Genomic DNA, 16,367 nt, shown 5'->3' on the forward strand with positions numbered 1-16,367 from the left:
CCCTCTATGAGTATTGATTTTTATTATCTGTTTGGTGGGACTGAGAAGCATCTAAACTGTAAAACACAACTCTGTGTTTCTGGGAGAGTCTTTCCAGGAAGGCTGAAGGTGAGAATATCCACCCTAAAGATTTGGGAAGCCCCATCCCACAGACTGAGTGCCCCTCAATGACACACAAAGGGAGCAGGGGGAGCCCATAGTGCAGCATGGGTAGCTTCCTGGCTGCCGTGGCCTCTTGTGCCCTGCTCTGCCCCCTCCCCTGCCATGATGGACTGAAACCATTGGGATGAAACCAATGGACTGGGAACCATTGCCCAACACCATTCTGCTTTCCATTTAAGTTGATTTCTCTAGGCTATATTTCCAAGGGTTGGAAAAATTGATCAACACCTCATCTTCTTCCATAGGTTTAGGATTTAAGAAGCCCTTTGATATCAAAGAATTGGTTTAAAAATTTTCCTAGACATATTTTTTTATGGTCAGTGTAGGCACTATAGCCTTTGGCCTTTTCATTTTATTTTAAGAGAGTGTGCATGGTGTGTGTGTGTGTGTGTGTGTGTGTGTGTGTGTGTGTGTGTGTGTATTCTTGTATGTGTGTATATGTACATGCATGTAGGAGCTAGTCATCCATGTTGAATGTTTTCTATTGCTCCTGACCTGACTTTTAAAGACTGTGTCTCTCTCTGAATCTGTAGCTCACTGGTTGAGCAGAGCAGCTGAGCAACAGGTTTCAGGTTTCCTCCTGTCTGCACTTCCTCAGTACTAAGATGATAGGCACACCCCACATGCTCTGATTTTTCCATGGGTGCAGTATATATCAGCTTGGGTCCCCCTCCTTGCTCAGCAAGCACTTTACCAACTAAGCCGCCCCCACAAGGCTTCACTGCTGTGTTTAAGTGCCGTCCACCTTATGGGAGCTTTAAGATTACAAGTTTAAGCAACTTCCCTCAAAGGCAGAGCTTGAAAGCGATTTAACCACTTGGAGGCAGAGGAGTGGCATAGCCTCTCATACTTTGCCTGTGTTATAAACTGAGAACTTAGTCCCCTCATAGCTCTCTCTTAAAGGTACCTCTTTTGTGAGGTAGCCTGTTTTCAGTAAGTGAACACCAAGGACTGGAAAGTCCTCTGCTTCTCAGCCAGATCAAGACACTCCATACTCTGAGAGGAATATTGTTGGCCTCCCACTAAATACCTATGTGAACATTCTAACCCCTTAAGGGATGTGGGGTATATGGAAGTTATGATGCCTAATCTCTGTTGTTGACTTGATTCAACTGTAGGTCATTGAGAGACGTGACAGAGTGGGCAGTTCCATCTGATGGTGGCTGATCTTAGCCCAGATAGGTAGAGAGTGGTCTGAGGAAAGAGCATTTGCTTTGCTCCTGCCTGTCTGCTTTTGTTCCTTGGTGTGTATACATACTCTGTTGTTATTGCCGCCGCCGCCACCGCTGCTGCTGTCACTTACTTGGAACCCCGCTTCTTCTGGCTTCTTATGTAAACCAAAGGCTAGTGGCTCCAGGAAGCATCCTTCACCACCTTGGACTTCTAAGACACCTAGACTTGTGGACTAAAGCAGCTACTGATGGGCAGCTTCCCCAGGCTGAATGGGATAACCCTTTGCAATACATAGTGTTTCATCACCTGTTCTTCGAGAGTACCCCAACTTGTACAGGAGGTGATTAGGTAGTCTCAATCCAATCTTATGAATGAAGTCACTACTCTTGTGAAAGAATTGCCATTGGGCTAGCTGGTCCTTTACACTATATTAAGACATAGAAGTAAGACGTGATCTATGAAGCCTTTTCACATCTGTGAATCTACTGGGGACTTGATTTGAGGCCTCTCGGCCTCTAAGACTGTACGAAATAAATTCTGCTTTTTTATAAGCTGCTCCGTTTCTGGTGTTCCGTTAGCATCTCCTGAGGGAGCCACTTCCTCCTTGTGCCTCCCTCCAGAGCTGCCCCTGGGAACCCAGTTTCATGCCCTCCTCCTGGCTGCTCTCCTTCCTGCCACAGGTGCAGCTCTCACGGCAGCCTGGAAAACTCTTCAGGCTCCGTGTGTCAAATCTGTATTCCATGAGCCCACCCTGCCTAAATAGTCTTCTGATGGTTACTTGCTGTCTTCCTAAAATGGCAGGCCTTCTGTGAAGAGACTGCAGTTAGTCTCTTCTCTGGGTCACAGTGTCTTTTGTTTTTAACCGCCATTCTAGAGGATAATCACTTTGACTTTACAATCTTCTTTTTGAAGAATGACAAGTTGGAATGTTGTGCATACCCCCTGTTCTTGAAGTCCATAGCCAGGGAGCCTTGGCTAGGATCCCTTTCTCTCTCTCAAGACTGTTTTGATGAAGCGCTGTCCCCAGACACAGGGGTTTCTGGATTATTGTTTCAGAAAATGTATCTCCTGCTGCTGCTGTTAATAGTTAGTCCCCGCAAGCCACAAACATGCTTCCTATGACTGTGTTCTCCATGTGGCATATCATTTGACTTTCTGCCTTAATCTGGAGCTTGGGAGAAGAGACATGATGGTCCTGGCATTATCCCTAAGCTTCTTTTTTTGGCCCCCGGCTGAGTGCAGTGTACACACACGGGGCTTCCACATTATTTAGTCTGCACCTCCCACCATGAGCAGCTCTCTCCTGATTTATTTCCCACAGTGCCCTAGATTAGCAGTGTGGAGAGCTCCCATGTACCTGAAGTGACTCCTGTACTTGTTCATTTAAGCTTTTCTCTGTCTGGATTATGTCACACCTTGGAAGAAACCAAGGTGAAGCCAACCAAATCTTTTACAGAAGTTGATATAGAGGTCTTATATATTTGACTTTATTGTCTTCCAATAGACACCTAATAAAAGTATAAGTGTGTTAACAAAGCTTACTCACCTATGGAGAGTCCTTTACACATTTTACTACCATATATTAATTGACAGGATAATGAGTCTTATGGTACCATTCTCTCTCTCTCTCTCTCTCTCTCTCTCTCTCTCTCTCTCTCTCTCTCTCTCTCTCTCTCTCTCTCTCTCTCTCTGTGATTATAGGGCATGTGCATGTATTTGTGCATTTCAGTGTGGAGGTCAGAGGTCAATGTTGGTGTCTTTCTTGATAATTTTACACCTTATTTTTTGAGACAGAGTCCCTCACTGAACTTGGAGGGGGGCAGAAATTTGGCTAGATTTGCTGACAAGCCCCAGATATCCCCGTCTCAGCTTCTCAAGAACTATGATTCCCAGTGCTTGCCTCTATGCCTGGCTTTTTACAGGGGTGCTGGGAATCCAAGCGCAGGTTTTCATGCCTGCACTGCAAGTATTCTACCTGCTAAACCATCTCCCCAGCCCCTTATCGTAGCATTTCCATACATGACCATGACATGCTTTGATCATAACCAACCCCTTATGTTCTCTCCCCTTCTAGTCCTTTTCTCTTCCCTAAAAGTCGTAGTCTCCTCTCTGCATGTTTGTTTGTTGTTGTTTTGTTTTGGAAGGCCCCACACTTGGAAGAAAACATGTGTGTTTTTTCTTGAGTTATTTAAGCATCTCTACTGTGCATCGAGCTTGAGAGCATTAAGTATATACCCAGCAGTTCTGTGGTATGTGTGGAATATATAGCTGGTTATATGGTAGTCCTATTTTTAGGTTCTGTTTTTCAGGCCTCTACACTGATTCCTTACTGGCTGCAGTATTTGCTAGTCCCACCCACCAACAGCAAGCTTCCTTCCTGGTCCCCTCAGCTCTTCGCCATGTTGATTCTAGCCACCCTGGCGGGGATGGCACAGAATCTCAGTGTAGTCTTCATTTGCATTTACCTGTGGCCTTAAGGTGTTGAACACTTTTTTTCCATAGTGTCAACTGACTTTCTTTTTAAAGTGTCAATTTAGCTCATTTGTCCATTTATTACCTGGATGATTTTTCTTTTCTCATTTTAATTCTTTGAGTTCTGGATCTGTATTCTGGATATTAATCCACTGTCTGGTGAATAGATGGAAAACTTTCCTCCTCTAATGTAGGTCATCTCTTCACTCTGGGAATTGTTTTGTTTGATGTCATGCGATTCCATTTGTCCCTTTTGCTCTCCTTTCGATAGGCCTAGGAGCCCTGTTCAGAAAGCCATGGCCATGTCTGGACCTCGGTCCTTTCCAGCTTTAGTTTCTTCTTCAAAATGTGTGAAATAATATTTATCTTTCATAAAATAGTTACATGGCTTCTAATACTGAGAGACAGACAAAGGCTGTGACTTTTAATTATTTTTATTTTTTAATGCCATAATCTTTTCCTCAAAAAAAAAAAACTTGCAAATAAATAAAGACATTACCCACCCAAATGAACGGGACTTCAACTCTGCACCACTCAGTGAGCTTCAGTGGGGTTAGAACAGGCGTTCAGAACATCAGCTGGGGAACTTCACATTACATTTTACACTTTCCGTCTTGAATATATTCTATGCATGTATCTACTACCAACCCCAAAAAGCCCATGACAGAATTAGAACAGAAACCAGTCAGTTCCTGTCCTCTTTCATGACTTGTCTTCATTCTCTGCACTCAGCCCTTCCTCCCCTGTATTTAGCGTTTCTTGTTCTCCTTTCTTCACGTTATACTGTATCCAAACGTGCATGTATTTACACACATACATGAGAACATTGTTTTCTCTTTCTGTGACTATCTTGCATAATAGTATACATCCTAAGTCCATCCATTTTCCTGAAACTGTTTAACTGCATTTTCTTTACAACTGTGCCATGTATAATATTTCCCTTATCCATTCATCTGTTGATAAACAACTACATTAGTTTCAGTTATCTGCTTTTGTGAAGAAAGCATCAGTAAACAGGAAGGTGCAAATACCTTTATGGTGGGTACGAAGTTCTCTGGGTGTGCGCCTAGGAGTGAAAGAGCTGGGTTATATGCTAATATCATTTTAAATTTTTTGAGGACCCTCCAAATTATCTCCACAAAGACTATGTTAATTTGTACCACATTATATTGGCTACTTTTCTATTGCTGTCATCAAATACTATGACCAAAAGCAACCCAGGGAGAAAAGTTTATTTCACCTTTTAGCTTTTAGTTCATTATCTAAGGAAGTCAGGACAGGAACTCAAGGCAGGAACTTGGAGGCAGGAACTGAAGCAAAGGCACTGAATGAATGTTCGTTATTGGCTTGTTCCCTACAGCTTGCTCAGCCTGCTTTCTTATAGCACCCAGGATCACCAGCCCCAAAGTGGCACCACCCTCCCACATCAATCATTAATCAAGAAAATGTACCAGAGGCTTGTCCACAGGACTGTGTGATGGGGGCATTTTCTCAACTGAGGTTCCCTCTTCTAAAAGTACTCTAGCTTCCATCAAGCTGACATAAAACTGGCCAACAGTAAGGGTTCCTCTCTTTCCATGTGTTCTCCAACATTTACCGTCAGATTTGTGAATGATAGCCATTCTGGCTGGGGTGAGGTAATGCCTAAAAGGAGTGTTAATTTGCATTTTCCTGAGGGTAGGGATATTGAACACTTTTTAAAATAGTTTTTTTGTCTTGTTTTTGTTGTTTGTTTTTTGTTTTTTGCTATTTGTGTTTCTTTTTCTTTTTCTTTTGGTAACTCTCTATTCGGTTCATTTGTCTATTTACTGATTTGCAGTTTTACTTCTTAGTGTTTCATTTCTGCAATTCTATGTAATTCCTGGATGTTAGCCTCTTGTCGGAAGTGTAGCTGGTAAAGATAGTCTCTCATTCTGTGAGCTCTCTGTTAACTTTGCTGATGGTTTGTGGTATAGAGATTTTGATGTGGAGTGCAGGCTGATATTCTGATCCACACACATAATAAGAACATCGTCTAGGATGTTTGGCATCCATTTGTGTTGAGAGCATGAAAACAATTCCCCTTTTAGCCAGTCTGAGTATACAATTACTTACTGCAGTCACCATATTATGACCAGACTCTGGACCTCATCCCTCCCATCCAGCAGCAGTTTCCTGTCTGATGACCAGTTTCTTTGGCCCGTTCTTCCCAGCTCTGGTGATCATTCTTCACTTCTTTGAGCTTAGTCGCTACAGTTTCTTATATGCATGAGGACATGTAGCATTTGTTTTCGTGTGTCTGGCTTATTCTATTGCACTTAACACATGCCTTGAGACTCATTTGTGCTGTTCCTGATTACAAGATTTCATCGTACATCCTTTACCCACTCACCCTCAGTGGGCATCTACTATGCATAGTGCTATAGTAAACATGAGAGGGTGCCCCACCACCCAGCTGGTTGTTGCCAAGTGAGATTTCTGGCTCAAGGTATTCAGTTTAGTTGTTTAAGAGAAGAAAGCAAGATGATTATGCCAGAATATTGGTGCCTGGTAAACTAAAGCAAAGATATATGCAGACAAACACAGGAAGGTGGACCCACCATTGCAGGTTCCCTTCTGCTGCTGTGGCTGCAAACCTCACAGAGCATGGCTGCTAAGACTGCACGTGGAGGAAACTGTTCACTGCCAAAGGCAGAGAGTACGTTTGTTTACTGTGGCATCCTGAGAGGGCAGAAATACATTTTCTTATACACTATACCCCAGTAAATGGCCTTGGTTAAAAAAATAAGGAATGCCAACAACAGACCTATGCCTCAAAAGGCATCTGGGGCGGGACTCAGCACATCAGTTTCTTTTACTTTGTAATAAAAATATTTAGGCAATTAATATTTTCTGTTATTGTTTTCCAAATTGAAGTTTTAGGAGAGGCTGGAGATGAAATATGTTTTTCTTGAATTTTTTTTCTTGAATTATTACTAAAGAGTAATAATCCCTCTGAACATACCATATATCAAACATGTGCTCATTAACTCATGTTTGGATGATCTCCATATCTGAATGTTCAGTACTTTAGGCACAGTGCTATATGGAAGTGATTAAATATTCACAATGACTTCAATTACAGTGCCCCCATACATAAAGAACAAACCATTCATCTTAACAGACTTCAAGGGATCTCTGTATTTTAAAGGGAAGAGAGTCACCACCACATGATATCTTGGTTAATACCGACCATACCCACGCAGCACAGACTCAGAAACATCCCCAGTTGTTTAGAAGTAGTTTAGCTGCTTTATGATGGACACCAACATTTCTCACGGCCAAACTTTGGGGCTTCCCATTTTTCTTTAAATGACAACATACAAGCAACGTAATTTATCTCAGGTCTTAAGAGCAAGAACAGAGAGCCAGACTTAGAGCAAGGTCACCAATGCTGATGATGGAAGTCTGCTGTCCTTTCTGTGGCTACTCTCTGCTTCGCCGTAACCTTTACACTCCGCCTCACTACTACATCACTCTGTTTTAATTAAAGTTAATGGTTAGCAAGCAGTACCCAGCAGCCTGCCTCCCACTCCTTTATCATCAGACTTGCCCACTCTTTGCCTCCAGTCATCCCAGGGCACTTTGACGTTAAGTTCAGCCTCACAGTTAAGTAACTTGCCACCTTTGAGCTGGCAATAAACAGCAGCTCCTGATCTGCAGGGCTTATAAATGGGTGAGAAGTGGTGCTTGCGATGATTGCATTCCTAAGCCCACAATTATCACAGTTCAGAACTAATTTTTAGGCCTTAAATAAAGCCCAAAGAATCTACACAAAGCACTTCATTTTTTTCTGGAAAGGTTAAATTAAAATTAAAGTGTTCACTGGAAAGTCATCCTCTTTAAAATGCACCTCCTAAGAACCACTTACCCAAGGAAGAAGCAGCTACTGTGATTGGAATTTTTCTGGTATAAATCCCTACTCGTTACAATAGCAATAGAGAGATCACTCATTTTTTTAAGTGTGGTATTTTTAAAACTCATTCTTCAAGGCAGTTCTTACAGGTTTAGAGATTGTACACATTTACACACTATGGTAATTTATTAAGCAAAATAGGTAACTGGAGTGCTGGAGAGTGAAAGAGAGAGCAGTCCACAGGGACCTAAAGCAGCAGTGAATTATAACCAGGGCGGCGCCCAGGGTGTGTCGGGTGTCTTTGCAGCTTGCTTCGGAACCTTGTGAGTGACATCAGCTCAGGGTGGGAAGCAGAGAGACCCATGGCGATGGCAACTGTGTTCTTACTACACGAAGAGCTGTGAGGAGGGAGAGCCCAGAGAGGAGCCTCCCCACGCATCTCAGACAGCTCAGATGTGCTGGGACTGGAGGGAATTTCAGTTGAGATTCTTGTTAAATTCCGTATGGCAGGAATCTCACAAGTTGTTCTGTTGACCTTCAAGGCAGAAGATGTATTAAATGATTTCCCCTGGGATCGATCTAGAATAATGAGAGGTTATGTATGTGTATATACATACACATGGATCAGGTAAAAGGCAACATGAACCATGTAAGGAAATAAACATTTTTAATAGCCAAATTAAAGACTTGTAGAAATTAAGTGAAATAGTTGATTTTAGTAATGTATTTTATTTAACTGCATCTGATGCTATAGAGACTCAGACCCATTTCCCCTAATCCTCACATCATGCTTTTAACACCACATCTACAGGATACTCCTCACCTCTCCAGTAGGAAGTCAGTCAGCTCTGGGAGGTGCTGTGGTTTGAGTATGAGATGTTCCCTTTGAGCTCACTGGTTTGAACACTTGGTCCTGGCTGGGGGTGCTTCCTCTGTGAAGGTTGTTGAGAGCCTGGAGGACTTCTCAGAGGAAGTGCCTCACTGAGAAGGCCTTGTGGTTTTACAGCCTATCCCACTTCTCCACAGTCTGCCTCTTGACTGTGGATGCAATGTGACCATCTGGCCTCCTAGTCACACTGCTGTGGCTTCCCCACCAAGCTGGGATGTATACCCTGAGTGTGACCATCCGGCCTCCTAGTCACACTGCTGTGGCTTCCCCACCAAGCTGGGATGTATACCCTGAAACTGTAAGCATGAGTAAATCCTTCTTCACGTTGCTTCTCATTAGGGATTTCGTCTCAACAATGAAGACAGTAAAAAAGACAAGAGAAGACCGTGGTTGTCCTAGAATTCAAATTGACCTGACACTAGCTATCTGGAGGTGGCATCAGGTTGAAATCCCAGATCCTCAAGACTGACTTCTGTCCGCTACTAGCTACATACCCTGGGTTGTCTGTGTTGTCCTCCTGACCCACAAGCTGTACGCTGGGATCCTCTTGACCCTCACCTTACTTGTCTATTAGAAAGAATATTGCAGATGACACAGATGAAGAGCTGCCTCGGCCGTGACACAGGGGAAGAAATGGAAAGAGAGGGAGAGGGGAAGTTCCATACCCTGTCTGTGAGCCCCACCAAGGAAGCCTCAGGGGTTCAGTGACCCCTGAGGTTCTGCGAACCCTGCCTTTCTAGCATTTTCTGAGGGCTTAGATGGGTTTGATTGATCAGGTCACTGGCTCTTGGTGATCAAATGAAGCTTCAACTTATGTCCCCTCCTCTATGGAGGCTGAAAATCTTAAACATCTAATCTTCCCTTAAATGTTTTGGTAAAGAGACCCCATTCTGCAGTTACCTAGGGGCTGCCCAGAACTGGTCAAATTATTAGCAAACAAAAGATTAATTCCAGATAGTACAAACACTGTAGGAGTCACAAGAGTCCAAGAAACTGGATGAAGACCAAATATATCTTTGTAGATGTAACCAATCGAATTATTAAAATAAGAAACACAGAGCCAAGGTAAAAGAGAAAAGCCGAGAGGTCAGAGCTCAGAGATAAAATCTTACCTCCTGCAGTGCTCCTAGCTTCCCCGAGAGAGAGAGGTACTTCCTGTGTCCCTGTTTAAATAATCTTTCTGTTCTGCCTTCTCATTGGTTGTAAACCCAACCACATGACTGCCTCATCACTGCCTGTAAGTACCGCCCTCCAGGTCTTAAAGGCGTATGTCTCCAATACTGGCTGTATCCCTGAACACACAGAAATCTACCTAGCTCTTCTAACCACCACGCTCTTACTATGGCTCTAATAGCTCTGACCCCAGGGCAACTTTATTTATTAACATAAAATTAAAATAACATTTTAGTACAAATAAAATATCACCACATTTCCCCTTTTCTATTTTAATAAAAAGAAAAAAGGCAAAAGGTTATAACTAACAAAAGAAAAACTATATACAAAAGTACAATAACTATATACAATATATACAAGTAACAAATACCTAAACGATGTCTAGTCCATTTGTATTTGACAAATCAGAGAAATTAATTCCCTTATCTATCCTATTTTAGTAAGTCCAAAATGTATCTATTTTACTTTCTATCCTAATTAATCTTTAACTATAACTAACTAATCTTCAACTCCCTCAGAGACCCAAGAAGGAAATAATATTAGCTAACAAAAATAAAAACAGGAAGTGCACAAAAGCAACTTCCAAAAATTTTGTGAGTTGACAGAAACAGCCAGCTGCCTGGACAGTCACCTGAGGTTTTTCCACAGTGTTGGGGCATCATCTTCAGCCTATAGGCTTATGGTATCTGACAGACTCATTTGTGAAGTAGGTTGTACACAAGGTCAACAGTTTAACCTCACACTGGGTGAGAGCAGTCCATGTACCAGAAACACCTGAATTCCACTAGTGTCATGTCATGATTCAGGATTTTAAATTCTGGAAATTGTTGATGGTTTTTGAATTTAGCTGTCCATTCTTCTTGGCTGTGTATATATGGCTTCATCTAAGCATGCCCTTCTCCACATCCCTCTATTAAATGCCAGTCTACTATTGAGAGGCGTGAGCTTTCAGTTGCTGTTCCATTGTACAACAGAAGCCATCGGCCCACTGCCTGTTTAGCTGCCTTCAAAGAAAAGGGCACTGTACCTTTTCCAGATTGTGAAGGCCACTTCAGGGATGGTGCCATATTGTCCTGGCCTCAGAAGATGCCTTCTGATAAAGCCATAACCATACTTGTTTTGGCAGGAATCGGTAGTCCTTTGTTTTGTGTTCTGTCTGTCCATTTTGTCCTGTTGATTTGAGGATACTTTGTTGTCCAGTGGCTAACTTTTGCCACAATGAAAATTAACTCCATATGTAGTTTCTTCAATGCCCATATTTTCTCTGAAGTAGATTGGTACTGCCAGGAGCTGACATGTCTCAAAAAAGAAAAATTTCTAAGTTATTAAAATATTTTAAATGCCATATTCGTTAGATCTCTGAAGGGTTTGAAGATGACCTGTCTAAAATATATCTGCTCAATTTTTAAAACATATCTAATATGACTACAATTTCTATTGTAATGTCTAACTACTAACTTTCATTTCTTTATATCCTAATAGTTGGTAATAATGTAAAGTATTTAAAACTAGTAATTGTCTTTTATATATGTCTTTTATATATGTCTTGTCATAATATAACATTTAATATATCTAACATACTACAATTACAGCATGGAATCAATATTTGGAAACTGTATTGTGTGCATATGTGTATTCGGGTAAGCATGTGTGTGTGTGTGTGTGTGTGTGTGTGTGTGTGTGTGTGTGTGTGTGTGTAGGGGCCAGTATACAACCTTGGGTGTTATTCCTTCAGAACACTTAACTTTGTTTTTGGCTTTTGTTTTTCTTTTGAGACAAGGTCTCTCACTGGCCTGGAGTTCATTGGCTGGCTGGCCAGTGAGCCCAAGGGTCTGCCTGTCTCTGCCATCCCAGTCCTGGGATTGTAAGTGTGTACCGCTACATCCAGCATTTCTATTTTAATTTTTAATTATTCTGAGATGCAAACTCAGTTCTTCATGCTTGTAAAGCAGGCTATCTCTCCAGCTTCTAAAACCTATTAATGAGATGTACTTTACACCCTTTTATTTGCCAGTCTTTGAAATCTGTCTTTTTTATGCTCACAACATGTCTAAACTTACATTTTTGTCATTTCCAGAAATCAATAGACACATATGATTCATACAAATGTATAGTGGGGGTGTGGATGAGGTGAAGGCAGACAGACAGACAGACAGACACACACAGAGAGAGAGAGAGAGAGAGAGAGAGAGAGAGAGAGAGAGAGAGAGAGAGAGAGAGGAGAGGATAAATTTCCTTCTGTGGTTGAGGCATAAGTCAGAATTCTCAAGTGATACTCAAACCTCCTCCTACAGTCGCCAATGCTATGAGCCTTGTGATGGACAAATAGTTTTGGAATGAATTATTTATTTATATCGTATGGATACAGCTATCACTACTGGTAAGGCAAAGAGTTGGTATAAGTTAAGTATATCTTTTCTGCTTTTAGCACAATATTTAGCTTAATGGAGGGAGTTAGGACATGACTTCATAGGAGTGAATTTTGTCTCCCAGGGTAGTTTGTATTTTCTTGCAAGCCTGAGGTGAAATCATAAATCCAAATCAATTCAGCTCTAGAAGTTACTTTTTTTCTAACCATTGGGCATGGCTCATGAGCACAAACTGCAAGAACTGTGGAGATATAAGAACTTTACTCAGGAAGCAACTAAAGAATAGTATAGTGAAGTGCACAGTAAAGGTGCAAAAAATCATTTCTGGCAGTGCCAAATGGACAGCCTGTATCCTGAATAAAGTTCGTGCAAAGTGCTAGTAATGGTGATTTGTAATACCCAGAGACAACGACTAAAGGCAGTCAATTATGTATGGCCTGTTATTACTTTGTAAAAGTGACTCCTGAATTGTTTTATTATTTGATAATGTTTTTTCCAGGAAAGTAAGGTTTTCTCTGCTGCCATTTTTCACTGCAATGGAAGCAGACAAGCTCCGAGCTGTGTTAGTGAGCTCTGTGTTTCCAGCTCCGCCATGATTTGAATTGCAGACTGTGATGATATAGCCATAAAGTTACCCTGGGTACATCGTCAGCTGATCGTAGGCTGAAAGTATTTTTTAATGTCACATGATAGGACTTAATGCCTTTTGCATTGTGGTTTAGGTTGTTCTATCAGGAAAATGAATCTACTCAGAAGCTTGGAGTCACAGTTTTCTTCATTGAAATGCCAGAAAACATTGTTTGAACATGTGCGTCATTCCTCCATTGTGTTTCCTTATAGAGCATCGAGGTTCCTGGGGGGCATTTCTAGTATATTAAAGAAGCCGTCCTGCCTCCGGAGCTTTCACTTAACCCAGAGATCCAGGACTAGAGAAAACCTAGGAGACAAGCAGTCACCTGCCATCTGCTGAGGTTTCTGAAGAGTCATTCCTGGCTGCACTTTGCTGTGGTTCTCCTCCTCCCAAGCAAAGCTCTCCTTCATCTGTCCTGTGTTAGTGGCCTCCATTGTGACTTACTGTAGGCAGAACCTTGGCTTCTGGACAGGGAGAGACAGACAGCCTTGGGAATGAACAGTCTCATAAAGAGTCCTAGGGTTCATGAAGTCACCATTTGGTTATGTGTTTAGCTAATTATGATCCCCTGAAATGATATATTTAAATAACTTAAGGTATGGCATACATATAAAACCAATTAGTTCAACTGTTCTTGATTTTCATTTAAACAAAAGTTGCACAGCATGTCATCTCTTTTGCCTAGTTCTTCCTCACAAACGTTTTTGTGGAACTCGTCTTTGAGTCCACCATTCATTGTTTCTATGAAGTATTTCCTCACAGGAGAGCACTGCACTTACTGATTCACAGTCTTGCTTCTGAGCATCTGGATTTTTCCAGTTACATGACAATTCTCTTCTTTAAATTCAGATTCTACCACTGTCAAGTTGTAAAATTCATGGGAGGACCACCCCCACCCAGACACAGAGTACTCTGAGATAACAGTTGCCCTCCTCCATGGACTCCTTTCTAGTCCGAGTGCCCTGGGTGATTGCTTGGTTCTTTAGGTCATCCTTCACTCTCTGCCAAGCAATGGTGCTGATAACAACAACAATCGTTTGTACCCTGAGCAGGCACAAGCCACATAGCATTGCCATGTGGTTTGTGTGCCGCCTCATTTAATTCTCACTGAGACTCTGGAAGGAGTCATTATCCTATTTTACATGGAAAATCCAGTATTAGAGCAAGCTCAGTAGAAATCCTCAGAGCACACAGCATGTTGGTCACAGCACAAAGATTTCACTATGGATGTTTAGCCCAGCACTGTGGTCTTCCCCCAAGTTCTGACTGTTTGTTAACTGACCAGATTTCAGGAATACCATGGGTGACCCCTTAGTTCATCAGTCTTCCCTGTTGCCAGCATCTCCGCCTTCCACAAAATGAGTTGTCTTTTTCTTCACTCCACCTCATGGAGACGATAATTTGAAGGAACACAAGAAGTTATACACTTCCTTGAAGCATTTTCCAACTATAGATCTCATGAATTCGAGCCTCCACGCAGATGATGCTGTATTTACCAAGAGATAGAGCAATCAAGGCGTTCTCTGTCAAGGCAATTCGCTTCTTACTGATTTTGCCATAACCGCACTTGTAGATGAGCTCATTTGCTGACTTCAGGTTGGGGTACCGCCATGTGATGTATGGTTCCACAATCCTCAGCATATTATTTGAAGCCATGTTTTGCTCAACAAAGGTGCTACGGAAGGTCTGCTGAAGACTGAGAAGCTGCAATGCCTTGCGGACCTTTAGGCTTACACCATTGATTCCTTGCATTCTGATGACAAATGCCAACTTCAGTTCTGCAGACATGCGGAAGTTCCCAGCTTTCCTTGCCAGCCTACCATCCGAATCTCCGTCGGGTGCAGCTGCCTGTGCTCCTTGGGATAGTGCCTTGCCTTTTCACGCACAGCTTCCTCCTTTTTTGCTGCTTTCAGAGCAAACTTCACCTTCAGCTCTGCAAAATTCCTTCTCTTATTCTTAAGGGTTTCTGGCACAGCAGGAATCTTCTTTTTCTTCTCTGGCACAGCTTCCATTGTTCCAGGTAGAAAAAGAGAGCCTCTGGTGGTGGTGGTGGTGGTGGTGGTGGTGGCGGCGGCGGCGGCGGCGTTGGAGGCGGCGGCTTTGGAGGCGGCGGCAGACGCCTTTAATCCCAGCACACTGGAAGCAGAGGCATGTGGATCTCTGTAAATTCGAGGCCAGTCTGGGCTACAGAGTGAGTTCCAAGAAAGGCTCCAAAGCTACACAGAGAAACCCTGTCTCGAAAACAAACAAACAAACAAACAAACAAACAAACAAAAAGAGTTCTTAATCTCACTTACTCACACTGGCAAAGACTGACCTGTATTCATTGTAAAGAAGTCACATGTTTTATCATTGTCCACTTTTCCCTGTCATGATCAATGTCAACATGCCCTTGAAACACATTGCTGCATGACTTTAAACCTTCAGTGGTTCTCCTGTCACTAGTATACAATTTGAAAATCAAGTCCTGCATACAACATTGAACCTGCCATTCTCCTGCCTCTGCCTGACCTCACTTCTGTTGTTGGTTGTTTTTTACTCTTTTACTCTTTGTGGGGCCCACCACCCAGCTCCCAATTAAATCCACATGGAGTCTTACTCTTTCTTATAAATGCCCAGCTTTAGCTTGGCTTGTTTCTTGCCAGCTTTTCTTAACTTAAATTATCCCATCTATCTTTTGCCTTTGGGTTGTTACCTTTCTTTCTTCTTTTGTCTTCTTTCTTTCTATATACCTTTCTTTACTTCTTACTCGGTGGCTGGCTGTGTGGCGGGGTAACTGTCCCCCTAATACCCTCCCCTCCCTGTTCTTGCTTCTCCTCCTTCTTCCTAGATTTCTGCTTCTCTATTACTCTCTCTGTCTGCCAGCCCTGCCTATCCTTTCTCCTGCCTTGCTATTGGCCATTCAGTTCTTTATTAGACCATCAAGTGATTTAGACAGGCAAAGTAACACAGCTTCACAGAGTTAAACAAATGCAGCATTGAAGAATGGAATACATCTTTGCATTAAAACAAATGTTCCACAGCATGACAAATGTAACACATCTTAAAATAATATTTCACAACACATTTCCATCCACAGACCTCACTGGAGCCTCCCAGGATGTGCATTGCCTGTTCTTGAGGTAGCCAGCTGTGCTGGGCCTTTGCAGGTGCCTTTCCTTCTGCTCCTCTCCCTGCAGAGGTAACTTCTTGTCACTCAACCCTCAGTTCAGAAGTTTCCACAGAGCCGTTCTTTGAGTAACCCTTAGGAAGGACCCACCTCTCTACTGTGAGCCTTACTTCATTTCCTTCCAAGCATACACTACTCTCAAAATAATTTGGTTCATTTAGACCCATCCTACCCAAGCATCACATTCTTAGATTCTGGAAGAGTTCCTGGCTGTTATTACTCAATGGGTATTGGCTGGATAAAAGGAGTGGGAGGATGTAAATTTTCAGAATTCACAACAAACCTTTAATGTATGTCCTTACATATTTTAGAACAGTGGTTCTCATCCTGTGGGTCACGACCACTTTAGGGGTTGCATATCAGATATCCTGCATATCAGATATTTATATCATGATTCATAACAGTAGCAAAACACAGTTATGAACTATCAACAAAACCTTTTTATGGTTGGGGTC

The 16,367-nt window shown here is 42.3% G+C and overlaps 1 protein-coding gene and 1 pseudogene across 7 annotated transcripts in view; one reads left to right on the forward strand and one right to left on the reverse strand.

The window, feature by feature from the left end:
* The window catches only part of Fhit (fragile histidine triad diadenosine triphosphatase), a 1,536,882-nt gene that overhangs the window by 233,308 nt on the left and 1,287,207 nt on the right, over positions 1-16,367 (forward strand). The window lies entirely within an intron of this gene.
* On the reverse strand, positions 14,063-14,755 carry LOC102908310 (large ribosomal subunit protein uL30 pseudogene; annotated as a pseudogene).

This window comes from Peromyscus maniculatus, chromosome 9 (assembly GCF_049852395.1).
Source record: "Peromyscus maniculatus bairdii isolate BWxNUB_F1_BW_parent chromosome 9, HU_Pman_BW_mat_3.1, whole genome shotgun sequence".
In the NCBI taxonomy this organism is placed as follows: Eukaryota; Metazoa; Chordata; class Mammalia; order Rodentia; family Cricetidae; genus Peromyscus; species Peromyscus maniculatus.